Source organism: Neovison vison, chromosome 11 (assembly GCF_020171115.1).
Source record: "Neovison vison isolate M4711 chromosome 11, ASM_NN_V1, whole genome shotgun sequence".
In the NCBI taxonomy this organism is placed as follows: Eukaryota; Metazoa; Chordata; class Mammalia; order Carnivora; family Mustelidae; genus Neogale; species Neogale vison.
The window spans coordinates 215,844,888-215,856,705 of record NC_058101.1 but is presented as its reverse complement, the minus strand read 5'-3'; the positions used below and the strand labels follow the sequence as shown (position 1 = coordinate 215,856,705).

The window sequence follows — 11,818 nt, the reverse complement described above, 5'->3', positions numbered from 1 at the left end:
CTCTCATAACAAGGTAGTTGAAAGTATTGAGATAAATCCCAAAGTAGATTTCTAGTCAGAATTTTTTCAGGACAAGATTTTATCAGTCTCCTTCTGATTTGCATTTTCAAACACTTGTGATATCAGTGAGGCCAAATATGGAATATTATATGATAATTTGCAAATACTCTCTCTTTTCTGAAGTACTTTAATTCTTCTCCACCTGATTGTTAATTCTGGTCTTGCTTTAACTCATGAAATGTCATGAAAAATGGTTAAGTATCAGTACTCTTTTCCTCTACCTTATCAGTAAGCAATTTTCCCAGACATAAGTCCTTCTATCTGCCTAATTGCTGAAGGTAGTCAATGCAAAAGAGATCCACAGGTCCACATGACAGTTATGTAACATACATAAGAAATGAGATTTACTTGTTGTAAATTGCTGAGATTTGAGGAACTTTTATCACTGCAACAACTCATGTTTTATTATGACATATTAACCCAGATTCTTCATCATGGATTTATTCATTTGTATCACTAATACTTTGAATACCACACCATATCAGGCACTGTACTAGATATGAAGGTTCTAACGGTAGAAAAAGCAGATTATCCTCCTGCAACTATGGAACTCATTCTGGAATGACCATATGTCATGATGATGCTTTGCTACTACTCTCTCTCTCTTTTGAAAAGTCTATCCAATCTGCTGACTCTCACTGCCTCAGACATAGATTTCTCTGTCAAATTGTAGAAATAGCAGTATCTGACCACTAAGGATAAAAGGAATTTGAAAAATGGGAGAGCATAAAAAAGATAAGCCCAGAAAGAAGGTGATATTTTAGTCCAAAAAGAAGTCCTCAGATCTTATTATATGTATCTCTGTGAGGATTGATCAAAGCAGATGAAGTTGGAGCCCTGTTTATCTTCTCTTTGTCTTCCTCTCTACAGGAAGTTTCAAATTGTCCTTTGAGTTATTTTATTTTAGGTTGTACCTGAGGCTCAGCATTGAACTTCCTTATTCCTAAATTTAGAATTAATATTTTCTAACTGTTAATAGCTCTAAAACAAATCCCTATAAATACAGAGCTTAAATTATGAAGCAAATTATGCTCCTGGGAATCTCCAAAGTATTGTAATAGTAAATCTCATTATAACTGCAAAAATACCTTGCTCTTAGCTCAAGTCATAAATTTATATAGGTGATTTGCTATGTTATATATAATCAGTTATTTACTGCATCTATATAATATCTGTAGAGCTTCTCATTTCACGGTAGACTTATATTCTAATAAACCCATTCTAAGCTGAAAATATCACAAGTCCAACTGCATTTCATACCCCTCACTGACCTACCTTACATGTACTCAGGACACTTATGTTAGACTACCATTGGGAAGAATCATCCAACACAAAGCTTATTTTAAAATTAAGTGTTGACTATCTGATGTAATGTATTGACCACTATCCTGAAAATGCAAAAGAGAATTCTTGCACGAGTACAGAATGGTTGCCGGTGTGGAAGACCTTTACCCTTGTGATCGCCTGGCTGACTGGGAGCTGCAGTGCTGCCCCTACCCAGCATCACGAGAAAGTATCAGACCCCATAGTGTTAGTCCAGGAAATGACCGAAATTTAAAATTCAAAGGACAGTTTCTACCACATGAATATCACTTTCCCACCATCATAAATTACAAGACAAACCTTTTAAGTTGGAGACTGTCTGTATATATCACAGAGATATATACTTGTATATTATATACCTGTTTATATCCTTATCTATATGCCATCTATCTGTTTTGATCTAAGTTTCCTAACAGATTTATTTCTAATTCTGTTTTTCTGAAGATCTCTTTTTTTCTTTTTTTTCCAATTTATTTATTTTCAGAAAAACAGTATTCATTATTTTTTCACCACACCCAGTGCTCCATGCAAGCCGTGTCCTCTATAATACCCACCACCTGGTACCCCAACCTCCTACCCCCCCGCCACGTCAAACCCCTCAGACTGTTTTTCAGAGTCCATAGTCTCTCATGGTTCACCTCCCCTTCCAATTTACCCAAATTCCCTACTCCTCTCTAAGATCTTTTAAATTCCTTAAAAATACATACTTCTGAAAGAGACAAAATGTGGGCTATTTTTTTCTGTATTTTCCAATATAATGAAGAAGTAAATATTAGCCCTACTGAGAATCAGATCCTTAGAATGTAAGTGTAGTTTCCCACAAGACATAGCCAAGGCCATGATGTAGCTTCAAACATGACTAATCCCTCTTTCTGAACAACGATTACTTTTCTTTTTTTTTTTTACTTTTGAACAACTCCACATCTTGCTCTGACTTAGTCCTTCCTCCTGGATAAAAATTATTAAGTCATAAATTCAACACGTTTCTTCACTTTTGGACACTATCCAACCCAGAACAGGTCCCTATTTCTCTAATTTCTCCACAAACTTACCAAGTAGTACCCCAAACCCTAGAAGAAGTCCTCCCAATTTCCTTTTCTGAAATATCTCCAACTTCCCCTGGTGTGTGTTTCACTTGCTGTAGAGAGCTAAACATAACTGACTTTGCTTAAGTGCAAGTGTCCCTTTTGACCTTTTGTGAATTTCAAGAATAATGATATAGGGCTCAAAGGAACTATTTTACTTAATGGTCACACACACACACACACACGTTACCCTAAATGCCAATAAGTCTGTATACCACAGGGAAAAATATTTGCTTATTTTACATAAAAAAGAAAATTGCGAACTTTTCTGAAGAAGAAAATTTTAGTCTCATTCAGATTTTAAATGAATGGAAAATGTTCCTTTGTATATGTTTCAAAGTCTCTGAGGAGAATTCATTCTTTTGGCTTCCTTACAGAATTGGTCACATAAGGTGCTAAGCCATCTTCAGTAATGCTGCGAATACAACTCAGTGGGCACAGAGAGTCCTGAGATGATCAATCATACTGCATTTATGGCTAAAACCAATATTTCCCTTGTTTGTTCTTTCTTGTTATATCAACCCCATGCTTCCCTGGCAGAAACAATGAACTGAATGGGATAGATTCTGAGAATTTTATTAGCAACAAATATGTGTCAAACATTATTCACCCCAAGTATATATTCCAATGAAAAATAAATAGAATTTATACATTTTCCCCAGGAAGAATGAAAATTTGTGTGTTAGTTTAGTTTCCCGGTCAGAATCCTGTGAATGCTTTCTGCTTTAGTCACAACTTGAGATTTGTAACTTTAAAGATATAAGTGAAGACTATAAAAAAAGATTCATAACCTCAAATTACATTAACTGTACATTAAGGAAGATGCACAAATCCCAAGAAATAATGAAATGTCAGGGTTAGAACCATCCCTTTTCAGGTCTAGTGCTCAATCTCCTATGATCTTGCATAAAATGCTATTGCTGTTCACCTTGCTATTAGGAAGTACAATTGATTTGCTTGCAATATTTATTAGTGCATTAGTCATGTACATTAGCACTAAACTGGAAACAAATAATGCTTTACTTCCCTAAGTCTGTGGCAAGCCAATGAAAGTAAAAATGTAGGTACTGATATAAATATAAGTGTGACTCACGCTACTGAAATATCCTTCCTTTACCCAGATTTATCAGAAAAAAATTAGAGATAAACATACTCCAACCATTTCAATCTTCGGTGAGTTAGAACAGTTCGCATTAATCAAGTTCATTTTTGTTCTTTCAGCATGGTGTCCTTTTGACAAATTATCAAAATGAGGTCACAAAATAAATCAAAACTGAAAGGACAGTTTATCTGATATTCATACGTAGGATAGATTAAACCCTGAGGCTATCATTTTGCCAAATATTTATATCAGCTCAGGTGTCATTCCAAATTCTGCATAAGACTTGGTTGTTGGCCTTAAAAATGATGGATAAATGCATCTTCAATCAAATATAAGTAAGTCTGAAGATCTGATGGTACTTAAAATAATTGGCCACACTGGCACTACCACCCCCCACTGTTACCATGTGTATCTACACTGATTTCCAGCCAATGTTAGACTGCTAATTCCATGACCACCATTTCCAATTTCTGTCTCTGGTTACTAGAATATGGAATTTTTCTGTCATAAAAAACTAAAATTACGGTGCACCTGGGTGGCTCAGTGCGTTAAGCCGCTGCCTTCGGCTCAGGTCATGATCTCAGGGTCCTGGGATCGAGTCCCACATCGGGCTCTCTGCTCGGCAGGGAGCCTGCTCCCCTCTCTCTCTCTACCTGCCTCTCCATCTACTTGTGATTTCTCTCTGTCAAATAAATAAATAAAATCTTAAAAAAAACTAAAAAAAAAAAACCTAAAATTAATTCTTCCCAAACAACTTTGGATTTCCTGATTCCTTGGCTCTCATCATTCTGAGTTTTCTCCTATAGAAATCTGGTCCTGTGCAACCACACCTATCTCCTGACCCTTCATACAATTCCACAAGTGGGGTAACTTTGAGATGGGTCACTCCTCTGCTTTACTGGGGAGACTGGAGCAACAACAAATAAGAGTTGACAGTGTTAATGCATGGCATTAGTAAAAATAGTTTTATGAAATTTGTGGTGGGTTTATGTATTTTGTACTAGAATCCTGTCATTTTAACTTTCTCTTTATTTTGATTTAGCACTATGATCAAATCACAATACTTTCTAAATAATCTTAACTTCAGTTTTACTACCTGAGAATTGGTGATAATCCAAACTGAGCTGTCCACGCTAATAAACCATCATCATTTAATGAATGCTCAGTATGTGCCAGGTCCTGGTACATCTTCTGAACTTCACAAAACCCTTGTAAGGTAGGCTTCATTATCTCACATGATATATTTCTTAAAAATGTCCAGAACCATATTATCCATTGGAAGTGCTTTTTGCAACATGACGTTGCCATTTTTTATCAAATTGTCCTAAACGTTCTCTACTCTTCAGTCTGGTCAGGCTCTGTGTCCTCGAATAAAGAACACAGTGTGGCTGGCACTGTGCCATTTCATATAGTCCTTGATTGGCCTAGCCACTTCTACTTCCTGTCTCTAGGAAACCAGTCACTATGTAGGATTTGCAATATCCCGAAGTCCACTACACTGTGAAAAGCTCAAGAAACTTTTAGAAAGATCCTGAAAGATGAGATACTACATGGGGAAAGAGAAGCCAAAGAACATTAAAATAGCAGGGCAGTGATGAAGAAACCACTAAAACCCAGCTGGGTGCCAGAGCACAGGCACCAGATATTCTCAGATACTGTGAATCAGCGACCAAATGGCAGAAGTAAATAGACCAAACCCCACTATTCTGAAGAGCCCACAAAGACTCAGGGAAGGTGAGAAATTTGCCCAAGTCCACACTAATATGAGGTTGCTGAGCCAGGATTTGAACCACATTCTCTTTGGTCTCAACCACTACATAATGCAGAATCTCAATATGTATCTAGAAAAGTTTTTCCAAAGAGACTCAAATTTCAAGTAGTACTATAGGGAACATGTTACTTAAGAGAATAATCTCAGTTTATGGCTAAAACATATGTGTCTTTATAACCAAACAGCTGCTCTTAATTACAAATTTATTTTATCTATTAGTTGAAACAAGCTGACATAGTCTCTACTTAGAGACACTTTATTTTAAACCAATAGAACCACATAGTTTTTCATCCTTTAAAAAATACATTATCTGGATTTTTGCTATTTCACACTAAATTTCCAAAAGTTTTCAGTAATATTTCAGACCAAATTCACCTAAATTGTGCTTTCCTATAAATTATTTCTTTAGTGCTCAGCTAAGAAAACAAGTCAAATAAAAGAGAGGTGTTAGATAACCCCTTCTGACTAAGATCTAGGAAAACTGACAAGAAGGAAAGTCTGTGATCTGAGGAGCCTCAAACTGCAGGCTTTCCTATCATTTATGTATGTTTGGTTCACACATGAATTTCAGGTTAGAAATCTAGACCCATGTTCACATTTTAGCAATCCACTTGAACAACTACAGCAAACCTCTCTCTCTCTGTTTTTGAAAGGTTTTATTTATATATTGATTTGTTTACTTATTTATTTATTTACTTGGCAGAGAAGAAAAAGAGAGAGAGCACAAGCAGGAGTAATGGTAGGCAGAGGGAAAGAGAGAAGCAGGCTTCCAACTGAGCAGCAAGCCCAATGTGAGACTTAGTCCCAGGACCTCATGACCTGAGCCAAAGGCAGACATTTAGCTGTCTGAGCCACCCAGGCACTCCTATAGCAAAACTTGACCAAGTGTTCATCAGTCTTGACTGGGGATTCAAGGAACACAAGGCAAATTACTTTGTACTCAATTCTTGTTCCTCAAAATTTCTTCATGTATCCTGTGACTTCTCTGAATTTTAGGTCATATAGCACCTAGTTTTACAAAGAAATCTGTTTTCAATCTTTTTTCTTTTTTTTCCCCTTTTTGTCTTTCCTTTCATGAGCATACCACAACAGTGATCCCCCAATTCTATTTTATTTAATTTTTTGTCTGTTTTTTTAAAAATGTGGAATGCTTCATGAATTTGGGTGTCATCCTTGGGCAGGGGCCATGCTAATCTTCTTTGTATCCTTCCAGTACTGTCCAAGTGGGCACTCAATCTTATTTCTTTTAATGAAAAGCATCATTATTTAAATTTTTTGTTTTTCTTCTGCAGTTTGAGCTCCTGCCTCCACCTACTCCCAGAGGCTCTGGTCTTCTACCCTAATTGACTCCACAGGAACATTTTCCTTAACCAGAACATTCTTCCTCACAAGGAAGTTTGGTGCTAGCTGTGAATACAATAATGCACTCACCATTTGTCTTTTTTCATTAAATTGATTTATTTATTTTCAGAAAAACAGTATTCATTATTTTTTCACCACACCCAGTGCACCATTTGTTTCTTGATTCTGACCACTCTAACTCTGAAACCTTTGGGGAAGTTACTTAATTCAGATTTAGCTTTCATGAAATAAATATTGAATAACAGCAACCTCAAAACGTTCCTGAGAAAATGAAGTGGAATAAGGGAGATTAAGTCTAATAGAATGAATGAACTTCATCAGCAGTCATTTCCTTCCTGCTGATCGCCTGCAACCTTTCCTATGCCTTTCTTCCAGCTATTAAAATCAATCTAGAGTGCTTCTTCCTCTTTAAAATAAATGTTACTCAGTACCAACAAAGCTTCCTGTTATTTAAAAATAACTTTTTCTTATCATCTTATTGCCTATTAGCTTTTACCCCAGTCTGTGGATATGCCTGATTTCATATATAATGTAACCTATTCTCTAGGTATAAAAACAGGAAAGTAAGGAGATTTTGTTCATTCTGTTTCTATCCTGTTCTAAAGTCTTGGAAAAGAATCATATCCTCAGAGAACAGTTTTAAGTTACTCTGTTAAATTGACCATGATCAACAATCATGCTACAGTGTTTGTGAAGACCGTGATATCTTTTTTTTTTCCAGAAACAAAAATTATACTTTATAAAAGTGTAAGAAAATGTCTTTAAAACAGTTAAAGTTATTTTTTTCTCCAATTTATTTATTTTCAGAAAAACAGTATTCATTATTTTTTCACCACACCCAGCGTTCCATGCAAGCCGTACCCTCTATAATCCCCACCACCTGGTACCCCAACTTCCCACCCCCCCGCCTCTTCAGACCCCTCAGATTGTTTTTCAGAGTCCATAGTCTCTCATGGTTCACCTCCCCTTCCAATTTAAAATAAAGCTATCTTATCAGGCACAAGATATTTCTTGGTTTGATTTTGGGTTTTAGAAAAATTTGTACAGATTATTGTAATTAACACAATTATAATTATAATCAAAAAATCGCTATGTTTGTTCTCCATAAATTTCAATGAAGTGATGGAATTTTTAAATCTTTATGCTTTGATTAAGTATATTTACCTTTTTTTGTACTCCCTACATCTATATTACTTTGAACTATTCAAAGTAATATACAAGTTAAAAAGTCATGTGAATTAAAGATGTACATAGCAAGAAATCAAAAAAAGAAAATATGAAAGATAGATTGTCAATAACATTCCATGCTTATTGTTATCTCATGTGTTCGTAATTACAGAAGTAGAAATATCTGCCAGGTGAGGACAAGACCCGTTATTAGTGTTCCACACCACTGACCTCAGAGGAGGGAGATCGGCAAGAGATGGGGAAATGATAAAATGATAAAAGAATACATGTAGATAATGTTCCTCACTTCTCTGGGGAAAAAAGAAAAGAAAGAAAGATAAAGAAAAGTATTAGTATGGCCTAGAGTTATAAAAAGGATGAAAAGTGGGTAGAAATTTTCTTTGAATATTTAGCATTGTGAATGCATGCAGTAAAGATTATTTACCTTTGACCTTTAAGATATTAAACAAATAAAAAGGACATACTCAAACTACAGATGCAATTTTGCATCTCTAGATATGACTTCAGTTCTTACCAAACAGAGAAAGTGCAATGATAGGTAAATATAAATATAAAACTGCAGCAGATCTACCTTTATTTTTTTATTTATTTGTTTTTATTTATTTATTTATTTATTTATTTATTTTGCTGATGCTAACACTCACTTGCTTCTATTTGCCTCAGGTGATTCTATACCTGCCTCCAAGCTCCAGGGCCATATGTGATTCAGAAATGGCTAATCAAAATGCCTAATTCCGCAGCCTGTTTTTAAGTTTTTTAATTCAGAGATGTGACTGTGACATAATTTGTTCCAATGAAATAGACTCTCTGAAGCTACTGGGCAAACTTTTATTTATTTATGTTTGTTCCTTTAGTATTGCTGAAAGGAATAATGTTCTCAAAGGAGAGTTACTTGTGCAAAAAGGGAGCATGGCTTCCTTTCCAAAAGTACGGGAACAATGTTATGATTTTTTTTTTTCCCTAGTTTCCTTCAGAGTCCATATAGCACTGCTTTCTTTTTTTCCCAATTTATTTATTTTCAGAAAAACATTATTCATTATTTATTCACCACACCCAGTGTTCCATGCAAGCCGTGCCCTCTATAATACCCACCACCTTGTACCCCAACCTCCCACCCACCCGCCACTTCAAACCCCTCAGATTGTTTTTCAGAGTCCATAGTCTCTCATGGTTCACCTCCCCTTCCAATTTACCCAAATTCCCTTCTCCTCTCTAATGCCCCTTGTCCTCCATGCTATTTGTTATGCTCCACAAATAAGTGAAACCATATGATAATTGACTCTCTCTGCTTGACTTATTTCACTCAGCATAATCTCTTCCAGTCCCGTCCATGTTGCTAAAAAGTTGGGTATTCATCCTTTCTGATGGAGGCATAATACTTCATAGTGTATATGGAAAACATCTTCCTTATCCATTCATCCGTTGAAGGGCATCTTGGTTCTTTCCATAGTTTGGCGACTGTGGCCATTGCTGCTATAAACATTGGGGTACAGATGGCCCTTCTTTTCACGACATCTGTGTCTTTGGGGTAAATACCCAGGAGTGCAATTGCAGGGTCATAGGGAAGCTCTATTTTTAATTTCTTGAGGAATCTCCACACTGTTCTCCAAAGAGGCTGCACCAACTTGCATTCCCACCAACAGTGTAAGAGGGTTCCCCTTTATCCACATCCTCTCCAACACATGTGGTTTCCTGTTTTGTTAATTTGGGCCATCCTAACTGGTGTAAGGTGATATCTCGATGTGGTTTTAATTTGAATCTCCCTGAGGGCTAATGATGATGAGCATTTTTTCATGTGTCTGATAGCCATTTGTATGTCTTGATTGGAGACGTGTCTGTTCATATCTTCTGCCCATTTTTTGATGTGTTTGCCTATTTCGTGTGGGTTGAGTTTGAGGAGTTCATTATAGATCCTGGATATCAACCTTTTGTCTGTACTGTCATTTGCAAATATCTTCTCCCATTCCATGTGTTGCCTCTTTGTTTTGTTGACTGTTTCCTTTGCTGTGCAGAAGCTTTTGATTTTGATGAAGTCCCAGAAGTTTATTTTCGCTTTTGTTTCCTTTGCCTTTGGAGACGTATCTTGAAAGAAGTTGCTGTGGCTGATATCAAAGAGATTACTGCCTATGTTCTCCTCTAGGATTCTGATGGATTCCTGTCTCACTTTGAGGTCTTTTATCCATTTTGAGTTGATCTTTGTGTACGGTGTAAGAGAATGGTCGAGTTTCATTCTTCTACATATAGCTGTCCAGGTTTCCCAGCACCATTTACTGAAGAGACTGTCTTTTTTCCACTGTATATTTTTTTTCTGTTTTGTCGAAGATTAATTGACCATAGAGTTGAGGGTCCATATCTGGGCTCTCTACTCTGTTCCACTGGACTATGTGTCTGCTTTTATGCCAGTACCATGCTGTCTTGGTGATCACAGCTTTGTAATCAAGCTTGAAATCAGGTAAGGTGATGCCGCCAGCTTTATTTTTGTTTTTCAACATTTCCTTAGCGATTCGGGGTCTCTTCTGATTCCATACAAATTTTAGGATTATTGCTCCAGCACTTTGAAGAATGCCAGTGGAATTTTGATCGGAATAGCATTAAAAGTATAGATTGCTCTAGGCAGTATAGACATTTTAACAATGTTTATTCTTCTGATCCAAGAGCATGGAATGGTCTTCCATCTTTTTGTGTCTTCTTCAATTTCTTTCATGAGTGTTCTGTAGTTCCTCAAGTACATATCCTTTACCTCTTTGGTTAGTTTTATTCCCAGGTATCTCATGGTTCTTGGTGCTATAGTAAATGGAATCGATTCTCTAATTTCCCTTTCTGTATTTTCATTGTTAGTGTATAAGAAATCCACTGATTTCTGCACATTGACTTTGTATCCTGCAACATTACTGAATGGCTGTATGAGTTCTAGTAGATTGGGGGTGGAGTCTTTTGGGTTTTCCATATAAAGAATCATGTCATCTGAAAAGAGAGAGAGTTTGACTTCTTCATTGCCTATTCGGATACGTTTTATTTCTCTTTGTTGTCTGATTGCTGTTGCTAGGACTTCTAATACTATGTTGAACATGAGTGGTGAGAGTGGGCATCCTTGTGGTGTTCCTGATCTCAACGGGAAGGCTGCAAGCTTTTTCCCCAATGAGGATGATATTTGCTGTGGGTCTTTCATAGATAGATTTAATGAATTTAAGGAATGTTCCCTCTATCCCTATACTTTGAAGCGTTTTAATCAGGAACGGATGCTGGATTTTGTCTAATGCTTTTCTGCATCGATTGAGAGGACCATGTATGGTTCTTTTCTCTTCTCATATTAATTTGTTGTATCACATTGATTGATTTGTGAATGTAGATCCATCCTTGTAGCCCAGGGATGAATCCCACCTGATCATGGTGGATAATCTTTTTGATGTGCTGTTGGATCCTGTTGGCTAGGATCTTGTTGAGAATCTTAGCATCCATATTCATCAGTGATATTTGTCTGAAATTCTCCTTTTTGGTAAGGTCCTTTCCTGGTTTGGTGATCAGGGTAATGCTGGCTTCATAGAAAGAGTCTGGAAGTTTTCCATATTGCACCTCTTTCTGCCACAAACTCTCAAGGACGATTAAATCTGCAAAGCCTTAAAAACCAATAGGAAGGTTTACTTGGGCTGTAGCATGCAGCACATATGATTACCTTGCATGGCTTTCTCAAAACTGGCAAGTGAATAACAAAGGTATCAGAGATGGGATCTTAGTAAAACCACATAGAAGATACACACAGTTTCCCTTAATTTTGAGAGAATATGCAAAAATGTTCCTAGAATACTAACATAGGATTTTATTAATGCAGCAAGTTTTTGCAATTTTAAATAATTTAACTTTAACCCTCCTTGGGTATCCCTAATTAGTATCCCTAATACTATGTACCAAGACATTCAGGGTACCTGT

General features: G+C 36.5%; 1 pseudogene; it reads right to left on the bottom strand.

Moving 5' to 3' along the window:
- Positions 1-6,477: 6,477 nt before the first annotated feature.
- On the bottom strand, positions 6,478-6,575 carry LOC122890716 (annotated as a pseudogene).
- Between the last annotated feature and the right edge of the window lie 5,243 nt (positions 6,576-11,818).